At 40.2% G+C, this 23818-nt stretch overlaps 1 long non-coding RNA gene across 1 annotated transcript; it reads left to right on the top strand.

The window, feature by feature from the left end:
- Positions 1 to 369: 369 nt before the first annotated feature.
- LOC138356488 (uncharacterized) lies at positions 370 to 14956 on the top strand. The gene is made up of 3 exons (XR_011224472.1): positions 370 to 448; positions 11272 to 11388; positions 14715 to 14956. It is a non-coding gene; the product is annotated as an uncharacterized lncRNA (long non-coding RNA).
- The last annotated feature ends 8862 nt before the right edge of the window (positions 14957 to 23818 follow it).

A 23818-nucleotide genomic window follows, 5' to 3' on the forward strand; every position in this document is an offset into this window, starting at 1 on the left:
TTGTTTTGTTGTTAATTACTCCATAAATGTGTAATGTGTTAATTCAGTCTAAAATCTTTTTGCAACGTTTATATGCGATATACGTAGCTGGAAACTACCTAATATTTAAAAATAATAGTTACAACATTCTATTAATATATAATGTTGAAATAAATATCACACAAAGTCTGTATATCTGTTTTTAGATGTCTTATAAATCTTCTTTTAAAATAGTATTAATGATTTTTATGAATCTTGAGTAAAAATTATGTTAATTATTATTAATCTAATTGTTATTATTTTAAGTAAAAGAATTGCAAGTATTCGCATAACCACGGGATCTCTGTTTGTGTATGAATGCACAGATTTGTTTTTGTTATGAGAGGGACGCCTTAGAAAGCATGGTGTAGGCCACCTGTGGCTCGCATCCGATCCCACGATCGTCGTCGCCCCTAAATCAACACAACAGGTATTTAGTATTTACGATTATAATAAGTAATATTTCTTTTATAATAATATTGCAGCAGGTGGTGTAGTGGTAGGACACTCGCCTGGCGTTCCGCGAGCGCCATGTCATGGGTTCGTATCCTGGCCGGGGAGGATTTACTGGGCGCAATTCCTTAACTGTAGCCTCTGTTTAACGCAACAGTAAAATGTGTACTTGGATGAAACAACGATTCTTCGCGGCGGGGATCGTATTCCAGGGACCTGCCCGAAACGCTACTCGTACTAGTGGCTGTACAAGAATGTAACAACTCTTGTATATATCTCAGGTTAGGGGCTAGGCATTTACACTCTTAGGTCAGCAAACTAGCTAGAAGGTTAGACTATTAGACTCCACTGGTCAATCGGGGCCCTGCATGACTCAGCTTATCTTAACCTAGCCCAGCTTAAACCATCTTAGCATAGTTCATTCTAGCTGTGCATAGTGCTTGCACAGCCTTGCTTATCCTAGTTTACCTCTTCCTAGCCTACCGTAGCCAAGCCTATCCCAGTATACCCTTACCTAGTCTTGCCTAGCCTAACCCTGCCTTGCTTTTAAACATGACCAGTCCTTCCTACCCTAGCCAAGCCCTGACCAGCTTAGCCAAGCCAATCCCTGCCTAGATTTAGCATAGCCTTGCCTTTTTATTAATATATAGAGGGTACCACCTCTGGTTGAGTTTGTAGGAACCCTCCACTTATAGGGTTCAGGGTTCCATATATATATATATATATATATATATATATATATAAATATATATATATATATAGGGGGGTACCACCACTGGTGTAATTATAGGGACCCACAGCCTCAGAGAAGGGAACACAGAGCACTCAGGGAAAAACTTGACATTTAACTCTGAATACGAAAGAGTGTTCACTTCTCCTACCACCCCCTTTTTTTTTTATTATTATGATGTACACTTTATTATGCAAGGTTATACAGTTACATATCTGATTTTATACAAAAAATGAACATTAAGAGGACACAAGAAAAAGTTCGCTTCCTAGAGGCTGTAGATTTCCTCGAACTCCTCCGACGCCGGGCAGGAACCGAGGATGCAGCGGGCATTTCCCCTCTGGATCGCGACACTGAGGCGCTGAAAGAGAAAACTTGCTGCTCTAGGGTCTCTTGTGGTGTCAATGAGCTTGGAACCAAGATCCTTAAGAAACCTTCTTGCACTCTCACCCCATGGGCCTAGGGTCTCAGACCCTATTGGAACGAAATTGTACCTTTGATCTAATTGCCTGTACTTGACTGACTTTTGTTTTTCTCTGTGTGTCGCTGCGGCTCCTGCCGTGCCGGCAGAGAGGGTGATGTATGTCGTTGCCAGGGTGGATACGCAAGTATAGTCCCATGCTAACTGCCTGCCACCCTTCCACGGACGCAGTGTGATTCCGTCTGGTCGGCCGGCAAAGCTAACAGAGTCACGGTTCAGTAGGTTGCGGGGCTCTCTCTCCGCTGGACACTGAGCAGAGGCAAGGCTTCTTTTAATGATGTCGTTGACTTCGTCGTGTCTAGTGTGCCAACCACCCGATTTTCCACAGTGCAGGCCATGCAATCCATATTCGTCAGCATCTGCCTCGCCGCAAATACACCTGTGAACAGTGTGGATAGGGGCAGCAAGGCGGAGAGCGACTGCAATACGGAGCTCCTGCGGATCAAGACGTGTGCCTGTCGCAGACATAGGGACTGCCAGAAGGAAGTCCCCTGCATGGGGAGCCTGCACAGCTGTGAGGCGTGCACGATCACTGGGGGTTGTTGCTGCCTCCAGCAAAGCTGTGGCTTCTTTGTCTACAATGGGGCTGTCCCAACTGGATTGTTTCTTGGCTTTCGGCATGGCTGGTCTGAGTGCTGGGTCTGTCATGGCACCCCATTTCGTGTCACATTCCGTGTAGTGGGGGTCCTGTATCCCCGCTACATCACTCAGGGTGTCAGGTAGAATTTCCTTAACCAGGTCATCTGATGCTGAGGAGGAAGACAGGAAGGCTGGGACTGCAATTTGGGTGGCGGTGCGGACACCCAAGCCACCGAGCCTGACAGGAAGAGTGGCTTGTTTCCACTGGCATTCGTTGAGAGAGAGGTTAACAACTTTTTCCAGCATGGTCTTCAGTAGGAGGTCATACTCGTCAAGCTTTGGGTTGTTGTAAGATGGGGCGCACCTCAGAAAGTAGGTTAGCCTCGGAAGGGATAGGCATTTGGTGAGGAGATAAAAAGCATCGTGGGCATCGATGTCACCTATTCTGTCTTCCATCCTCCTAAGGTCTGCGATTTTCTTGTCGAGGATCTCCTCAATGGCGTTAGACCCGAGGGGAGCTCCAAGGAGGGTGCTGTTCTCGGCCCTAATGACATGGGCTCCAGGCAAGGCAGACCTTATTCTAGCTACGATGTCTGGGTTGGAGGAGACTACTTCACACTTGGAAGGGTTCAGGACGAGACCCAGGCTTACTTCTTGCTCCCTTATTTTCCTGATATCTGACAAGAGGTGGTCTACGGTGCCAGCTATAGTGCCATCATCCAAAAACCAGATGTTGAACTCGCTGGACAAGCTTTCGGTGATTTCTTTTAAGACTAAGCAGAAAAGAAGGGGAGCAAGAGGATCACCTTGCTGAACACCTTCACATGATCTGATTTCATGTTCACCAAAGAGCAGTTTTGACTCGCCACTGTAGCACGAGAGTATGAACGGGTAGAGGGGCCGGAAATGGCGATGTACGGCACAAAGTACTGCATCTCTTCTTACCATGTTGAAGGCATTCTTAAAGTCCAGTTTGAGCAGGGCCTTTTCATCAGAAATGTTTGTGATGTATGCTCGTGCTGCATGGGCAGCCGCTTCACAGCCTTGGGGGATTCCAAATCCTAGCTGGATTGGTTTCAGCAATTCAGCCGCTTGCTGGCTGACAACCCTCGTAGCAGCCTTGGCAATCAGGCGTCGGAGAGTGTTGCCAACAGCGATTGGCCTGATTCCTTCGTCCTTCTTTTTGAGAGCACAGAGGGAGGCACCAAAAAAGAGAGGCCTGATGACCTCAGGTATCTCACCAGCCAGACACATGTTGACGAACCTTGTGAGTTCCATAAGAAGATCTTGTGCAGCATCACCAACCGCAGGATTTAACATTTGCTTGATATGTTGAGGTTTTAACCCTGTAAAGCCGCCTGCTGACCCAGGTGGAAAAGAAAGGGCTGCTTTGTAGACCTCAGATTCACCAACGGTTAATGGGTCTGAAATGGTGTCGGCTGATGGCGGAACGATGTTGTCGCCTTGAGGGGCTCTGGGTGGGTGCTTGCTTTGCAGGGCCCGTGCTGTGGCTGAGTTTCGAGGAGCAATTTTCTCGTCACTGGTGAGGACTCTAATAGCACTTGCGGTATTTCCCTCTTCAATTTTCTTGGTGATTTGTGCTCTGATTTTGTACGTTTCCGGTATGTTGTTGTTACCATTTCTGCGGTGGATGTGTTTTGCTCGGAGAGGCAGGCGAACTAGGTTGTCCCCCCTTGGGTATTCATTTATCGCCCTCAGGACCGAGGAAGCAAGTGATTTGTCCCTCCTTGGAGGGACGGTGAGGCATACATTGCCAAACAGAAGGACATTATGCCACGCTTGAATGTTTTCCGGTGCATCATTGACCCTTTTCAGAAGATTACAAAGTTTGGCTGCTGCATTTGGGCGGGCTGCTTTTGGGATGTGTGGTAATGTTCTAGCAGACGTCGCTATGATCGCTTGGGTGAGGTTCTCAGATGAGATTAGGTTAATGGGAGTCTCTTCCCTAACTGTTAATGGCAGCTGGCCATTGCTTCCCTTCGGAAGCTGGTGGGAACCACTGCATCTTTCCTCGTTGAAGGTGTGAAAGCGGATAACACCACCGATGGAGTTTATGGCGGTGTTTTTGTTGCATACTCGGCAAAAACCTCTTTTAGGAGCAGTTGTTGGCACCTCAAGGCTTGTGGAGTCCTGCCCGACCGCTGGGACCCCTTCCATTTCAACTCGGTTGGCCGAGTTAAACTGTGCATTATTCTATAGAGGGGGGCAAACACACTGGGTCATGGCCAAGCAACTGGGTGTGGAGCCAACAACTGGGTGTGGAGCCAGCAACTGGGTGTGGAGGCATCAACTGGGTGTGGAGCCAGCAACTGGGTGTGGAGGCATCAACTGGGTGTGGAGCCAGCAACTGGGTGTGGAGCCAGCAACTGGGTGTGGAGGCCGCGGCTGGGTGTGGAGGCATCAACTGGGTGTGGAGGCATCAGCTGGGTGTGGCGGCATCAGCTGGGTGTGGAGGCCGCGGCCGGGTGTGGAGGCATCAGCTGGGTGTGGAGGCCGCGGCTGGGTGTGGAGGCATCAGCTGGGTGTCGAGGCCGCGGCTGGGTGTGGCGGCATCAGCTGGGTGTGGAGGCCGCGGCTGGGTGTGGAGGCATCAGCTGGGTGTGTGGAGGAGGAGGTATATGTCGTACCTAGTAGCCAGAACGCACATCTCGGCCTACTATGCAAGGCCCGATTTGCCTAATAAGCAAAGTTTTCATGAATTAATATATTTTCTATAATTTTTTTCTTATGAAATGATAAAGCTACCCATTTCATTATGTATGAGGTCAATTTTTTTTTATTGGAGTTAAAATTAACGTAGATATGTGACTGAACCTAACCAGCCCTACCTAACCTAACCTAACCTATCTTTATAGGTTAGGTTAGGTTAGGTAGCCGAAAAAGTTAGGTTAGGTTAGGTTAGGTAGGTTAGGTAGTCGAAAAACAATTAATTCATGAAAACTTGGCTTATTAGGCAAATCGGGCCTTGCATAGTAGGCTGAGAAGTGCGTTCTGGCTACTAGGTACGACATATATATATATATATATATATATATATATATATATATATATATATATATATATATATATATATATATATATATGTCGTACCTAGTAGCCAGAACTCACTTCTCAGCCTACTATTCAAGGCCCGATTTGCCTAATAAGCCTAGTTTTCCTGAATTATTATATTTACTATAATTTTTTTCTTATGAAATGATAAAGCAACCCTTTTCTCTATGTATGAGGTCAATTTTTTTTTATTGGAGTTAAAATTAACGTAGATATATGACCGAACCTAACCAACCCTACCTAACCTAACCTAACCTATATTTATAGGTAAGGTTAGGTTAGGTAGCCAAAAAAAGCTAGGTTAGGTTAGGTAGACGAAAAAACATTAATTCATGAAAACTTGGCTTATTAGGCAAATCGGGCCTTGAATAGTAGGCTGAGAAGTGCGTTCTGGCTATTAGGTACGACATATATATATATATATATATATATATATATATATATATATATATATATATATGTCGTACCTTGTTGCCAGAACGCACTTCTCGGCCTACTATGCAAGGCCTGATTTCCCTAATAAGCCAAGTTTTCCTGAATTATTATATTTTCTCAATTTTTTTTCTTATGAGATGATAAAGCTACCCATTTCATTATGTATGAGGTCAATATTTTTTTATTGGAGTTAAAATTAACGTAGATATATGACCAAACCTAACCAACCCTACCTAACCTAACCTAACCTAACCTATCTTTTTAGGTTAGGTTAGGTAGCTGAAAAAGTTAGGTTACGTTTGGTTAGGTAGTCGAAAAACAATTAATTCATGAAAACTTGGCTTATTAGGCAAATCGGGCCTTGCATAGTAGGCAGAGAAGTGCGTTCTGGCTATTAGGTACGACATATATATATATATATATATATATATATATATATATATATATATATATATATATATATATATATATATATATATATATATATATATATATATATATATATATATATATATATATATATATAATATAAATAATGTGTGTGTAAACATGCCACGTGTCTGTAAATCACAAAAATTAACACTTGATGAAAAATGTGACAGTGTCAGACCACGGAGGAAGAATTGAAACAGGAATTTCCTTAAGTACTTTCATATATTAATACATCTTCAGAAGGAATAATTTTTTATATAAATTAAATTAAAAAAAAATCATTCCTCCATCGTCTGACACTCATATATATATATATATATATATATATATATATATATATATATATATATATATATATATATATATATATATATATATATATATATATATATATATATATATAATATATATATATATATATATATATATATATATATATATATATATATATATATATATATATATATATATTTTTTTTTTTTTTTTTTTTTTTTTATTGGTACCACCTCTGGTGCAAATGTAGGGACCCATAGCCTCAGAGAAGAAAATAAAGAGTACTCAGAGAAGACCTTTTGGATCCTCACTGAACACTTTGATATTTTCTTCTCCTACCACCCCTATTCTTTTGTTAAGTGTGTATATTTATCTAACTTTATTTGAAAATGTCATTACACAAAAAAAGTTACAATATTGATTACATACAGGGTACAAGGCTGCTTGTCATAAGTTGAATAGCTCCTCCAGCTCCTCAGATGGCGGGCACGAACCATGGATGCAGTGAGCATTTCCTCTCTGGATTGCCACACTAAGGCGCTGAAAAAGAAAACTGGCAGCTCTGGGGTCTCTAGTTGTTTCGATTAGCTTAGACCCAAACTCCTTTAAAAAGCTAGCAGCACTTTTACCCCAGGCACCAAGCGTCTCTGAGGCAATGGGGACAAAATTGTAGTGGTGCTCAAGGTCTCTGTATTTACGTGACTTGGCCGCTTCCCGGTGATTGGCAGCTCCTCCTGCTTGTGTAGCACTGAAGTCAACATAGGTATTGGCTAAAGTTGAAACGCAAGTGTAGTCCCACACCAACTGTCTACAATTCTTCCAGGGGTTCACCGTAATTCCGTCTGGGCGACCGACAGGCTCATCAGAGTTGCGGGACATTAGGTAACGGGGCTCTCTCTCTGCTGGACAACCGGCTGTGGTAAGGCTTCTCTTAATAATGTCATTAACCTCGCCGTGTCTTGCATGCCATCCTCCGGTCCTTTGGCAAAGAAGGCCATGCCGTCCATATCTGTCGGCCTCTGCCTCGCCGCAAATACACCTGTATTCGGTGTGGATTGGGGCAGCTAGGCGAAGAGCCACGGCAATTCGGAGGGCCTGCGGTGTGAGACGGGTGCCAGTTGCTGACATTGGGGTTGCTAATAGGAAATCACCTGCATGGGGAGCTGCTACAGCTCTAAGTCGGGCAGTGTCATGTGGTGTCGTCGCAGCTTCTAGCAAAGTTGCAGCTTCTTGGTCGGCAATGGGGCGATCCCAGCTGGATTGCTTATGGGCTTCAGAAGGCGGTGGTTGGGGTGCTGGTCCTGCGAGAGAGACCCATTTGGTTGTGCAGTCTGTGAAGCTGGGATCATGCACCCCTGCCTGTTGAACTAGGTGCTCAGGTAGGATTTCCTTCACCAGGTTGTCAGACCCCACTGAAGAGGACAGGAATGCTGGTACAGCAATTTGTGTTGCTGTGCGCACGCCAAGGCCCCCGAGTCTGACAGGAAGGGAGGCCTGTTTCCACTGTGAGTCGCTGAGGGAAAGATTGAGGGCTTTTTCTAGTGTTGATTTCAGCAAGCTGTCATACTCTTCTAATTTAATATTGTTGAAAGATGGCGAACATCTTAGAAAGTAGGTCAGCCTGGGAAGGGACAAGCATCTGGTGATGAGGTAAAGTGCATCATGAGCATCGATGTCTTCAATCCTCTCGTTCATCCTCTTCAGGTCAGTGATCTTCTTACCAAGGACCCCGTCGATGGCATTCCTTCCAAGAGGAGCACCTAGGAGTGTGCTGTCCTCAGGGTTGGTTGTATGAATGTCAGGCAAAACAACCTTTATTTGCTCTATTATGTGCTGGTTGGTGGAGGTTATTTCGCACTATATATATATATATTTCGGTTATTTCGGTTTATTTCATATATATATATATATATATATATATATATATATATATATATATATATATATATATATATATATATATATATATATATATATATATATATATATATATATATATATTTCGGGTATTTCGGTTATTTCGCACTATATATATATATATATATATATATATATATATATATATATATATATATATATATATAATGTGTGTGTGTGTGTACTCACCTAGTTGTGCTTGCGGTGGTTGAGCTCTGGCTCTTTGTCCCGTATGTATGTATTCATATATATATATATATATATATATATATATATATATATATATATATATGTATATATATATATATATATGCGAACAAGCCTGAATGGTCCCCAGGACAATATGCAACTGAAAACTCACACCCCAGAAGTGACTCGAACCCATACTGCCAGGAGCAACGCAACTGGTATGTACAGGGACGCCTTAATCCGCTTGACCATCACGACCAGACATAAGGAAGTGATAGCCGAGGCTATTTGACCCACTTCCCCGCTGGCACTCGGATGGTAATCTTGGGCATAGCATTTTATCAAATCACCTCATTTTTGGGGCAACACGTGAGGAACACAAATGCGAACAAGCCTGAATGGTCCCCAGGACAATATGCAACTGAAAACTCACACCCCAGAAGTGACTCGAACCCAATACTGCCAGGAGCAACGCAACTGGTATGTACAGGGACGCCTTAATCCGCTTGACCATCACGACCAGACATAAGGAAGTGATAGCCGAGGCTATTTGACCCACTTCCCCGCTGGCACTCGGATGGTAATCTTGGGCATAGCATATGGGTTCGAGTCACTTCTGGGGTGTGAGTTTTCAGTTATATATATATATATATATATATATATATTAGTATATTTTGGTAGCAGTCTTTCCTGTAGACATATTTTATTAAATATGACCGAAAAAGTAAGATTAATAATTCTAACACGAATTTTCTCAATCTTTCGTACATTATGCTTCACTGTTGGAGGTAAATCAAAAATCACTTCTCCAAAATTCATTTTTATTTCTAGTCTGACGCGACACGGGCGCGTTTCGTAAAACTTATTACATTTTCAAAGACTTCACAAATACACAACTGATTAGAACTTGCGTTTCCCTGATTTTATATCTACATTTGAGTGAGGTGGGAAGGGTGATGTGGCATTACATTTGAGTAAGGTGGGAAGGATGATGTGGCATTAGAGGATATTAATAGGGTATTAAAAGTATCAACACAAGACAGAACACGAAACAATGGATATTGAATAGAAGTGTTTGTAGAAAGCCTATTGGTCCATATTTCTTGATGCTTCTATATTGGAGCGGAGTCTTGAGGTGGGTAGAATATAGTTGTGCAATAATTGGCTGTTGATTGCTGGTGTTGACTTCTTGATGTGTAGTGCCTCGCAAACGTCGAGCCGCCTGCTATCGCTGTATCTATCGATGATTTCTGTGTTGTTTACTTTGTTTCTGTGTTGTTTACTGTTGTTTCTGTGTTGTTGTTGTTAAACAACACAGAAATCATCGATAGATACAGCGATAGCAGGCGGCTCGACGTTTGCGAGGCACTACACATCAAGAAGTCAACACCAGCAATCAACAGCCAATTATTGCACAACTATATTCTACCCACCTCAAGACTCCGCTCCAATATAGAAGCATCAAGAAATATGGACCAATAGGCTTTCTACAAACACTTCTATTCAATATCCATTGTTTCGTGTTCTGTCTTGTGTTGATACTTTTAATACCCTATTAATATCCTCTAATGCCACATCATCCTTCCCACCTTACTCAAATGTAATGCCACATCACCCTTCCCACCTCACTCAAATGTAGATATAAAATCAGGGAAACGCAAGTTCTAATCAGTTGTGTATTTGTGAAGTCTTTGAAAATGTAATAAGTTTTACGAAACGCGCCCGTGTCGCGTCAGACTAGAAATAAAAATGAATTTTGGAGAAGTGATTTTTGATTTACCTCCAACAGTGAAGCATAATGTACGAAAGATTGAGAAAATTCGTGTTAGAATTATTAATCTTACTTTTTCGGTCATATTTAATAAAATATATATATATATATATATATATATATATATATATATATATATATATATATATATATATATATATATATATATATATATATATATATATATATATATATATATATATATATATATATATATATATATAATATTAATATTATATATCCTGCCTGAAATGCTGCGTGTACTAGTGGCTTTACAAGATTTTGTGGTTATTCTCTATATCTGGTTCACCTAACAGTAAATAAGTACCTGGGAGTTAGACAGCTGCTATGGGCTGCTTCCTAGGGATGTGTGTGTGTGTTTGTATTCATGTTGAATTTTACAAAGTAGGAAGAGATGTTTGTAAAAAAAAAATCAAATATTTTTGAAAGTATAAGTAGATTTGATATTTTTCTTTAATTGTTTATGTCTGCTGTCTCGCCTCCTTTATAAAATGGCATCATTCTTGCTTTTTTAAGGATATCAGGAAAAGTAAGGCACTCCAGAGATTTGTTGACTCCTTCCTAGTGTTGCCTAGCCCAGCCCAGCCTAGACAAGGCAGGCTGGGCATCCTAGCCTCACACAGCTTAGCCCCAACCTACATGTAGCATCCCAGTCCATCCTAAGTGATCATTACCTTACTGGCTGTGTTTTCTCTTCAGCCCTGAATGTAATGTGGTGGAACATAAGCAGATACATATCAGGTCTTGGAGAATCTGTACTTCATACATTTCTTAATAATGTCTCACAAATATTTAAATAATTAAAAAAAAATTGTATAATAACTTCATATTATTCTTGCAATTTATTTTTGCATTTTTTTATACAAAATTTACATTTTAAAAGATTACCTCTATTTTTAGATTGATGACTTGAAGACTACAGTGCCATCCACAGCAAATCATGGTCTTAAAATATCTCCTAGCAATGACGAGACCAATTTTCACAGAGATCAAATTTTTGCTAAGCAGTAGTCACAGGTAAATATATATTATATATATAATATTATATATATAAAATTAACTACTTCATTGCTCAAAGCACCTTTAGACATTCTGAGAGTTGTGCTATTTTATTAATGAATTAATTAGGCTATATTTTAATGTTTTGTAATGTTTTCATTACTTTTTTTGTTTTGAAATATAAATTGCTGAGTTTTGAAACATTTTGACATTAACTATACCTGAATATTTATAAACAAAAAAATACCAGAACTATGTCCTTGACAATTGCACTAAGAAGTCTTTGCCAAAATCAGGTGCTCAGTGCAGTAGTTAAAAACTTAAAAGTTGTACCACCTCTGGTGCAAGATTAGGGACCCATAGCCTCAGAGAAGAAAATAGAGAGTACTCAGAGAAGGCCTTGAATAATAGGCAGGCTGTTTGTGTGTGTTTCTATCTAGAATCAACCCTAGACCTCTTTCTTTTATCAGAATTATATAAAGATTTCTCACATAATTTGTAGGTTGTGTGGGATCTATGTTCTATTCCACATTCCATAACATGGCATTTATTCACATTAAATTTCATTTGCCAAGTGGTGCTCCATATACTTATTTTGTCCAGGTCTTCTTGAAGGGCATGACAATCATCTAAATTTCTTATCCATCCCATTATCTTAGCATCATCAGCAAACATGTTTATATAATTCTGTATTCCAACTGGTAGATCATTTATGTAGACAATGAACATTTCTGGTGCATGTACTGTGGTACTCCACTTGTGACACTTCTCCAGTCCGATTGCCTCTGATTACTGCCCTCATTTTTCTATCAGTCAGAAAATTTTTCATCCATGTAAGAAGCTTACCTGTCACCCATCCAAAATTTTCTAGTTTCCAGAACAACCTCTAATGTGGAACTCTGTCGAAAGCCTTTTTTATGTCTAGATAGATGCAGTCAACCCAACTACCTTTTTCCTTTAAAATCTCTGTGGCTCAATCATAGAAACTGAGTAAATTCGATACACAGGATCTTCCAGATCGAAAACAATACTGTCTGTGTGATATTATATAATTTCTCTCAAGGTGTTCTACCCATTTAGTTTTTATTATTTTTTTTTTGTTTTCAATCCTTTCACTGTTACACTTGTCAATGATTCAGGTCTATAACTGAGAGAGGTGGGGTCTTCCCTGTTGCCACTTTTGTAGATTGGAACTATGTTAGCCTTTTTCCACATGTTTGCTATGACTCCTGTACACAGGGATGCCTGAAAGATCAGGTGAAGTGGAAGGCTGAGCTCAGATGCACATTCTCTCAGAACCCATGGTGAAACTCCATCTGGACCAACTGCTTTGTTCTTACTTAGCTACTTTAGCATATTTTCCACTTCATCTCTAGACACCTCTATACGCTCTATGATGTTCTCAGAAATTCTTATTGTGTCTGGTTCTCTTAAGATTTCATTTTGTATAAACACACTTTGGAACTTTTGGTTTAATGTTTCACACATTGCATTATCATTTTCTGTGAATCTGTTTCCTATTTTCAACCTCTGGATATTATCCTTTACCTGCAATTTGTTGTTTATGAATTTGTAGAATAGGCCCAGTTCTGTTTTACATTTATCCATTATCCCTTTTTAAAAATTTCTTTCTGCCTCTTCCCTTACTGCTGTATAGTTGTTTCTCGCATCTTTGTATCGCTGGTATGATTGGGGGTTTGGCTTCTTTCTATTTTGATATCTGCTTGATGGGGTTCTGCTCTTCTACTCCCCAAGCCCGGCCCGAGGCCAGGCTCGACTTGTGAGAGTTTGGTCCACCAGGCTGTTGCTTGGAGCGGCCCGCAGGGCCACATACCCACAACATCCCGGCTGATCCGGAACTTCTCTTAGAAAACAGTCCAGTTTTCTTCTGAAGATGTCCACGGTTGTTCCGGCAGGAACAACCGTGCAACCGTGCTCTGAAGGGGAAAGTGAATACTGAGCAGTACTCGAGACGGGACAACATAAGTGACTTGAAGAGTACAACCATTGTGATGGGATCCCTGGATTTGAAAGTTCTCATAATCCATCCGATCATTTTTCTGGCCGACGCAATATTTGCTTGGTTATGCTCCCTAAACATTAGATCGTCGGACATCATTATTCCCAAATCCTTGACATGCTGTTTTTCTACTATGGGAAGATTCGATTGTGTTTTGTACCCTGTATTATGTTTCAGATCCTCATTTTTGCCATACCTGAAATTTATCACTGTTAAACATCATGTTATTTTCTGCTGCCCAATCGAAAACTTTGTTGACATCTGCTTGTAGTTTTTCAATGTCTTTCATTCCATTTTTGTGTCTTTTGGTCTGTGGCCCTCTCTCAATTTCTGTTGAACCAATCCTGTTTTCTGGCCCTGCATCTCTGTTTTGGTATGAATGTTTGTGTGCCTTCATTGTATATTTTGCAAAATTTGGCATACATTTAATTTACTTCCCTGTCTAGCAACAAGTCTGCCTAATTACTTATTAAAAAAAATTTGAAGTTCCCCATAGTGACCTCTCTCTCTTGAAATCAAGTTTATCAACTGTTTCAATGTCCCCATTTTCTGTGTGTGTGTGTTTGGAGGCTAAGCTTGCTGATACCATGTGTGTGTGTGTTTGGAGGCTAAGCTGGCTGATACCATGTGTGTGTGTGTGTGTGTGTTTGGAGGCTAAGCTTGCTGATACCATGTGTGTGTGTGTGTTTGGAGGCTAAGCTTGCTGATACCATGTGTGTGTGTGTGTTTGGAGGCTAAGCTTGCTGATACCGTGTGTGTCTGTGTTTGGAGGCTAAGCTTGCTGATACCATGTATGTGTGTGTGTGTGTGTGTGTGTGTGTTTGGAGGCTAAGCTTGCTGATACCGTTTGTGTGTGTGTGTGTGTGTTTAGAGGCTAAGCTTGCTGATACCATGTGTGTATTTGGAGGCTAAGCTTGCTGATACCATGTGTGTGTGTGTTTGGAGGCTAAGCTTGCTGATACCATGTGTGTGTGTGTGTTTGGAGGCTAAGTTTGCTAACACCGTGTGTGTACTCACCTGTTTAAATAATAATAGGGGTGTGTACCACCTCTGGTGCAATTGTAGGGACCCACAGCCTTGAAGAAAATAGAGTATTCAGAGAAGACCTTGTGGATTCTCACTGAACACTAATCTTTTCTTCTCCTATCACCCCTCTTATTTTGTTTTATGCTGTATTCTATTATATATCATATAAATACATAGCCAAATGGCAATATTTATTATGTCTATACAAAAAGAAGACATCCACTTTATTTTTTTTCTCTCCTTTGTTTCTATGTGGATTTTGTTGTGACTAATGATTCTCCTCCTTTCCCATCAACAGGTCTCCCTCACTGGGCTTGCTCGGCTTTTGTGTTACTGTGAGGGTGCCATCATCGTTTACCCTTCAAGACTGACTCATGCTGTCATTGCATTTGTGGACTTCCCTTCACAGTAAACAGTCCTTCTCCATATGGTGATTGTCCAGGGCAAGCAGGGTGTGACTGCCATCTTGGAGAAGCAGGGTCTTTTAATATGAAGAATCTTCCGTCTTCTCTATTTACGCCAGCTTGTGCCGGCCTTGCATTCTTGTTACTTCATGGCCCTTGGGCCTTTTTTATTTATTTTACATAATAAATTTTTTTATTAATACCCGTGTTTCACAAGAGATCCTTAACATTTTAAGCACCAATTGTATTGACTAATGTACGTCTTGTAACCTTTAAGACATAAATAGACAAGACATAGATAAATGAGTGAATAATACTGAGTGACTAGGTTAGGGCGAGGAACATAGTACAGTGTCTGGCTTTGGAAGAATGCCTACTGTTTTAGAAACCTTATTGCCATGATCATAATCGTATGGGTTAAAAAGCATTTGTTGTCACTCCTACACTGTGGCTTGTTGAGCTTGAAACCTTTGCTCCTTGTTCATGTTACATCTGACCTTTTGAAGAAATTGTATGAATCAATATCCTCCAAATTGTTCAGTATTTTAAAGGTTTCGCTCTATTAGTCTCTCATTTGTATATATCTAAGCATATAGATTAGATATAGATTTAGATTAGATTTTTTAGTCAGGTAAAGGTACATACATTGCAGATGAGTTACAAAGGGAAAGACATTGACTAGAGTTCACTAGCTCTATTGGAAGAGAAACGTCTGCAAGACAAGTGTGGGCAAAAATTAAGGTAGCTAAGGGGAGCAGAGCCCGGCCTGCGGCTCACAACGACCCCCAGGGTAAGGCTGAAGAACTAATTCACAAGTGGAGTGATGCAGCATCATCCTCCTCCCTCCCTGCAGAAGTAAGCAGGGAACAGCTCCTCCGACATAATGACAGAAGGATTAGGATAACAAGAGCACAATCTAGTGATGACGAGTATGGGGAACCAATTACAGCCAAGGAAGTAAAGGGGGCTATGAAAAGGGTAAAAGTACAGCACCTGGTGAAGATGGCGTCACCTACGACATACTCAATGCACTGTGTGAAGTGTCTGGCAATCCACTACTCCACCTGTTTAACAAGTCATTCCTATGTGGAGTGTTGCCCACACAATGGAAACATGCAATAATGGTCCCAATACCGAAACCCAATGACCCTGGCAATTATAGACCTATCAGTCTCATGTAATGCACTTGGAAGATGCTTGAAAGGATCATCCTAAACCGACTATTGCACAAAATAGGCAGGTTAGGGGAGGGATCAATGGATTTGTTAAAGGACGGAGGACAGCAAACTATAGTTAATTACCTTGCTAATGATACAGCTAAGTACTCCCAATAAACTCGCACCTCGGGGCAAAATTTTAAAATTTAAAATACAATACCTAAAGCCACTAATACGCATAGCGTTTCGGGCAAGTATATACGAAGTAAAACCCAAACAAAGAACTGACTCCGTAGGACCCATAAAAGATGAGACTAACAATTTTAAGTTGTATCATAAAAGGGCGGCAAACACTCTCAATGAATACCTAACATCAGTGTTCACACTAGAAAGCTTGAATGACATCCCATCACCAACACAAATGTTTGTCGGAGGTAAGGAGAATGAATTAAGAGAAATACCAATTACACGCGACACAATCAGGAAGAGCATTGACAAACTAAAAGACTCAGAAGCCCAAAGTGTAAATGGATTTAAGTCCCAAGTCGTAAAGGAACTGGCAAATTAATTGGGTGGTTGTAGGTAGGAGCTGCCTCGTATGGGCCAGTGGGCCTTCTGCAGTTGCCTTTGTTCTTGTGTTCTTGTGTTCTTATGTTGAGTAGCAACATTTGCAAATTTGCAGATGATACAAAAATAGGTAGGGAAATTAACACGGAAGAAGACTCACTATCACTTCAAGTTGATCTAAATAGGGTTTTGAAATGGTCAAAAGATTGACAGATGCAGTTTAATGCTGATAAATGTAAAGTTTTGAGACTAGGTAATGATGATAGTTACAAGATACGAGCTAGATGGTGTTGAGATTGCGAAGTCGGATTGTGAAAGGGATCTGGGAGTTATGATTAGTAAGAATTTAAAACAAAAGGATCAATGCATGAATGCTCGTAATAAGGCAAATAGGACACTGGGATTTATTAATCGAAGTGTTAGTAACAAGACACCTGGTGTCTGGGAGTTGTGAAAGACAGGGGCCTTAAGAAGACTTTGATAAAGCCGCCTTCAAACGCCATAGCAACCTCTAATTCATTTGACGTTTTGGAGGACGAGTGCTGTGGAGAGACTGTGGATCGCGCAAAAGGGAAAGCAACGAAGAGAAAGGAAGCGCAGGCCCCTCAGAGGGTAAAGGAAGTACCTAAGCAAACATTAGTTGTGGGAGATTCCCAGATAAGGTATTTGGATAGAACGTTTTGTGCTAGAGATAGGGGGAACAGGTTAAGGGTTTGCTATCCCGGAGCTGGCATTGGTGATATTATAAACAACATGAATGATATTATGGCTGGTAATGGGAACAATCCCATTATTTGCATTAGCGTGGGAGGAAATGATGTTGGTCGAGTTAGGAGTGAGGAACTGATTCAGAGGTATAAAACAGCCATAGAGTTAGTTAGGAGCAAGGGAGGAATCCCGATCATATGTGGCATTCTTCCAAGAAAGGGAGTGGGAAATGAATGGATATCGAGGGCACTTGGTGTCAATTGCCGGCTGGGTAGATATTGCAAATCAAATGCAATATCTTTCATAGACAACTGGGAACACTTCTATGGAAGAAATGAAATGTATGCTCGTGATGGGGTGCATCTATCGAGAGCTGGGGTTGTTGCTGTTGCGAACTCGTTAGAAGAAGTGGTTAGAGGTGTTTGTTTGGGTTTAAACTGTTAGTAGATAGAGGTATGGGAATTGATTTGGAGGAAGGAGGTAATAAAAGTATGTGTTTGTGGGAGAAAGGAATTGGCAAAACGACCAGGGAAAGAGAAGGTCCGCAAAATAACAATTCACTTAGGGTATATTACACTAACAGTAGAAGTCTAAGAAATAAAATTAACGAATTAAATGCTCTTGTCTGCACAGAAAAAATAGATATTATTGCACTTACCGAAACGTGGATGAATGTAGAAAATAGAGAACTATTAGCTGAATATCAAATATATGGATTTCAACTATTTCACACAGATAGATATATTAGACGAGGAGGTGGAGTAGCCATATATGTTAGGGACAATTTGAAATGTAGTCTCAAAGAGGGAATCAAAACAGAGCCACACACAGAAACTATTTGGATTGAATTAAACGAAAAAGCTAATAATATTATAATAGGAGTAATATATAGGCCACCAAATTTAGACAGAATGGAAGCAAAGCATCTATGGGATGAAATATCTAGAGCATCTAGATCTAACAGTATTTATGTCATGGGTGACTTTAATTTTAGCGGAATAAACTGGTTGAACAAAACAGGGAATAGTGAAGCAGAAGATTTTCTAGAATTAATTGACGATTGCTTTCTTACGCAACACATTAAGGAACCAACACGGGAAAATAATATTTTAGATTTAGTGTTAAATCTAACAGGGAAACGCAAATTAATGACATCGAAATAGGGAGTGAGCTAGGGAGCAGTGATCACAAAGAAATCAGATTTAGCATAGAATGGAATAGACCAGTAGGAGAAAATTCTGTTAAAGTGCCAAATTTTCGAAAAGCTGATTTTAATAGCCTAAGAAATTTTTTGGGTCAAATTGATTGGAAAGTCTTGGGTATGGGGTGTGGGCCGGTCTTGGAGCGAGACATGAACCCAGCGATAGGTGACTTAAATGGGGATTTCGATGTGGATTCAATATATAACTTATTTAAGAATATTCTAAACAAAGCACAGGAACGTAGTATACCATACAAATTGAATAGATCGAATACTAATGACCCAAAGTGGATAACAAAGAATTTGAAGAACCTTATAGGTAAAAAGAGAGCTTGGTACAAAAGGATTAAAAATGGGGAGGTCACTTTAGAACAGGAATTCGTACAACTGGTTAGAAATGTTAAAAAAGAGATAAGGAAAGCAAAAAGAAACTATGAAGTTCGCATAGCAGGGCAAGCAAAGACAAATCCTAAAGGGTTTTTTCAGTTATATCGTACTAAGACTAGGGAAAGGATAGGTCCATTAAAAACTGAGACAGGTCAAATAACAGATAGTGATGAAGAGATGAGTAGTATTTTTAATAAATATTTTGTATCTGTATTTACTAAAGAGGAACTTAACAATATGCCTTCAGCCGAACAAGTCTATGTGGGTGGGGACGAGGACAGGTTGACGAGTTTAACAGTTACCAGGGAGGATGTTCTTAAACAAATAGTAAAACTCAAACCAAACAAATCCCCAGGGCCGGATGAAGTGTTTGCCAGGGTGCTTAAAGAATGCAAAGAGGAGCTTTGTGACCCACTGTCAACCATATTTAATAAATCAATAGAGTCAGGCAGAGTGCCAGAGTTTTGGAAAGTTGCTAATGTGATACCAGTTTTTAAGAAAGGAGATAGATCACTTGCGTCTAACTATCGACCAATTAGCCTAACGTCTATTGTGGGAAAGTTACTCGAATCTATAATAGCAAATAAAATTCGTCTTCATCTTGAAAAACATAAATTAATAATTGAGTCGCAACATGGTTTTATAAATGGCCGTTCATGTTTAACAAATTTGTTATCTTTTTATTCTAGCATTGTTGAGGCAGTTGATAGTGGTAAGGATTGCGATGTTGTATACCTTGACTTTAGCAAAGCTTTTGATACAGTGCCACATGAAAGACTGATTAAAAAGATAGAGTCTCATGGTATTGGGGGTGCTATATTAAGCTGGATTAGGGCATGGCTATACCAAAGGAAACAGAGAGTTAGTATAAATGGAATCAAGTCAGAGTGGGAAAATGTTGTAAGTGGAGTGCCTCAAGGCTCTGTCCTGGGACCTCTGTTGTTTATAATATATATAAATGATTTAGATTCAGGTTTGAGTAGCAACATTTGCAAATTTGCCGATGATACGAAAATCGGTAGGGAAATTAATTCGGAGGAGGACTCCCTATCACTTCAAGTTGATCTAGATAGGGTTTTGAAATGGTCAAAGGATTGGCAGATGCAGTTTAATGCTGATAAATGTAAAGTTCTGAGGTTAGGTAATGATGATAGAGTTACAAGATACGAGCTAGATGGTGTTGTGATTGCGAAAGGGATCTGGGAGTTATGATTAGTAAGAATTTAAAACAAAAGGATCAATGCATAAATGTTCGTAATGGGGCAAATCGGACACTTGGATTTATTAATCGCAGCGTTAGTAACAAGACACCTGGTGTGGTTCTCAAGCTATATCTTGCTCTAGTTAGGCCCCATTTAGATTATGCAGTTCAGTTTTGGTCGCCATATTATAGAATGGATATAAATTCACTTGAACGTGTCCAGCGTAGGATGACTAAGTTAATTCCCCAAATTAGAAATCTTTCATATGAAGAAAGATTAACAAAGCTTAAGTTGCATTCACTGGAAAGGCGAAGAGTTAGGGGTGACATGATAGAGGTTTACAAGTGGATGAATGGACATAACCGGGGGGATATTAATAGGGTATTAAAAGTATCAACACAGGACAGAACACGAAACAATGGGTATAAATTGGATAAGTTTAGATTTAGGAAAGATTTGGGTAAATACTGGTTCAGTAACAGGGTTGTTGATTTGTGGAACCAATTGCCGCGTAACATTGTGGAGGTGGGGTCCCTCGATTGTTTCAAGCACGGGTTGGACAAGTATATGAGTGGGATTGGGTGGTTATAGAATAGGAGCTGCCTCGTATGGGCCAATAGGCCTTCTGCAGTTACCTTTGTTCTTATGTTCTTATGTTCTTATGTTCTGGTGTGGTTCTTCAGCTATATCTTGCTCTGGTTAGGCCCCATTTACATTATGCAGCTCAGTTTTGGTCGCCATATTATAGAATGAATATAAATTCACTTGAACGTGTCTAGAGTAGGGTGACTAAGTTAATTCCCCAAAATAGAAATCTTTTATGTGAAGAAAGATTAACAAAGCTTAAATTGCATTCACTGGAAAAGCGAGGAGTTAGGGGTGATATGATAGAGGTTTACAAGTGGATGAATGGACATAACAAAGGGGATATTAGTAGGGTATTAAAAGTATCAACACATGACAGAACACAAAACAATGGGTATAAATTGGATAAGTTTAGATTTAGGAAAGACTTGGGTAAATACTGGTTTGGCAACAGGGTTGTTGATTTGTGGAACCAATTACCGCGTAACGTGGTGGAGGTGGGGTCCCTCGATTGTTTCAAGCGTGGGTTGGACATGTATATGAGTGGGTTTGGGTGGTTATAGATAGGAGCTGCCTCGTATGGGCCAATAGGCCTTCTGCAGTTACCTTTATTCTTATGCTCTTAATTCACTATGCTTGCCAGTGAAACTCCTATTCAGAAAATCGCTGGACCATGGAATAGTTCCCCTAGTAATAGTTGAAGGTGATGTAGTGATCGAGTAATCCTTATACTCCATTATCTCATCATCATAATGGCATAACTAATTACACAAGCATTAATCCTATCCCTATTTACAGGTAACGGTTTTCCACCCTTCTATATCTTACTGTGAGGTGTTGCAAGCGACTTGAGAATAGCACATTACGGGCTATTCATGCCCGTGCCACCTCTTGGGTGGCTTAATCTTTATAAATAAATCAGAATAGCACACACCACACGGGAGACATCTCCCGTCACGCAGGGTGCAGTCGCACCTCCACAGATCTCCAGTATCAGCTCTTGATATTGGTAATGGCTCAAAAGGGCCACCACTTACGGGGTATTCATGCCCGTGTCACCTCTTGGGGGGCTTAATCTTCATCAATCAATCGAATAGCACACAGTACAATCTCCAGTCAAGAATGTAGCACTCGGCGTGTACAGTTCTAATCGACCCAAGACGCTACAGCCTCGACACAGAGCAGACAGCAGACTACGACCGTTGTTCAGGTCCATGTAAACTACATCTACCCGAAGTCCTTCGTCTGAATAGCCAGTTACCAGTTACAGGAGATACTTTTTCACCCACAGAGTTATTAACTCATGGAACCGCCTTCCCACCGAAGCGGTACGTGGCAAAACGATGCTGATTTTCAAAATATACCTGGAAAAGATCATTCCTCCCTACACCTGGGGGGTACCTTCGTTAAAGTAAAAAGGTATACAGAAATAACAAAGAAAATATATATGAATACTATTACCTTCGATGTTAGTAGTAGTTGTGCAAGTGAGGAGAAAGAAAAAATATTACGGAGTTCATGGATGAAAGTAGATTGATAATATTATCTTGGAACGTTAATGGATTAAAAACTAGAGCGGTGGATGTACACTATTATACTCTTAGAGAGAATATTAACATAGCAGAACTCCAGGAAACTGGGGATAGGGATGGTAACAATCTGAACATGAAGATGAACATGTTGAACATGAAGATGTTCAACTGCTGGGCGAGCCCTCTCCTACTCATCTGAGGGGAGGGAGATTAGATTATGCTTGTTTGATAAATGCTGAGGGCATAGAGGAGAATTGTCTTACTGTGGATGAAATGCTAAGAGATTTTGCATTACAAATACAGCTTAAACTAGATAAAAAGCATGCCTGCCTTCAGAGGAAAAGCTTAAAGTTTAATAAGGGAGAATTAAGGGGTCTTGTTGGTCATATTAAGTCTTGGTATGATACTTATAAGCCAGTTTCGGCAGAAGCATTTTATTAAGATTTAATTAAGGAGGTAGATGTATTTAATGCAACATTGAACCGGAAAACATCTGGTATAGAAAAGCATCCCCCCATAAAAGTTTGCGGAGAAGAGAAAGGAAATTTGGAGCAAGTATTGGCAGGAGTTTGCAGAGAAAGTTAGGAGTAACAAACTTGAAGGAAATCCGGCAAGACATAAATGAAATAAGGGGTAAAAAGCATAATTTTGTTGCACATCCTGACCCATAAGGAATTGCAAAAGGTCTCGTAAACAAATGGGCGGAAGCTGCCAAACTTAGTTCATTTAATTACCCGCTGTAACGAGAGAGTCGTTTGATTCTTGGAAAGATCTAAGAAAGATTTTTATACTTACAGCAGGTAACAGTGGTGATGTCACTTGCACAGGTATTACCAGAGAAGAACTAATAACGGCGATTAAAGTTGGGAAATCTACCGCCCCCTGGGGAGGATGGAGTAACTTATGAAATACTTAATGAACTTGCCATTATGACGAAAAGCCCGCTGTTAGACCTCTTTAATATTAGTTATAAAGAGGGCAGAATTCCCAGTAAATGAAAAAGAACTATGATCATCCTTATCCCTAAAGCCAATGGAGAGTACAGACCTGTGTCTTTAACCTCGTGTTTTTGTAAAATGATGGAGAGGATCATTTTAAATAAACTTTTGTATATAATAGGTGATCAGCTGTCTAATAATTTTTCGGGTTCCTCAGAGGAAAAAGTACCTCTGACTGTATTATTAAATGTCTAGCTAATGGTAATGATTATTATAGAATTTTTATTGATTTATAAGGAGCTTTTGATAAAGCCAACAAAGAGGTTATTTTATATGAATTAGCTGGTCTTGGTGTTGAAGGGAGATTATTGCGCTGGATAGGGGATTATCTTCAGGAAAGGAAGGCTCAGGTGTGGTATCAAGGTTGTATGGTTCAAGGTATCAAGGTCAAGAACTCTGCACACCTCAGGGAGGAGTGTTGAGTCTCACCCTGTTTAATGTACTAATGAATAAGATAGCATCTGAGAAATACTCAAATTGGGTAACTCCAATCATATATGCTGATGGTATATTTTGTTTCAGGGCAAAGATATTTCAAAGATTCAAACAGTGTTGGACAATTTCGGAAACCAGTGTCACCACATGGGACTAGTGGTTAATGAAGACAAAACTAAAGTTTGAATGTAGAAGTAGGAGGCCCATTATATTGGAAATAAACGGT

The sequence above is a fragment of the Procambarus clarkii genome, chromosome 72, assembly GCF_040958095.1.
Source record: "Procambarus clarkii isolate CNS0578487 chromosome 72, FALCON_Pclarkii_2.0, whole genome shotgun sequence".
NCBI lineage: Eukaryota > Metazoa > Arthropoda > Malacostraca > Decapoda > Cambaridae > Procambarus > Procambarus clarkii.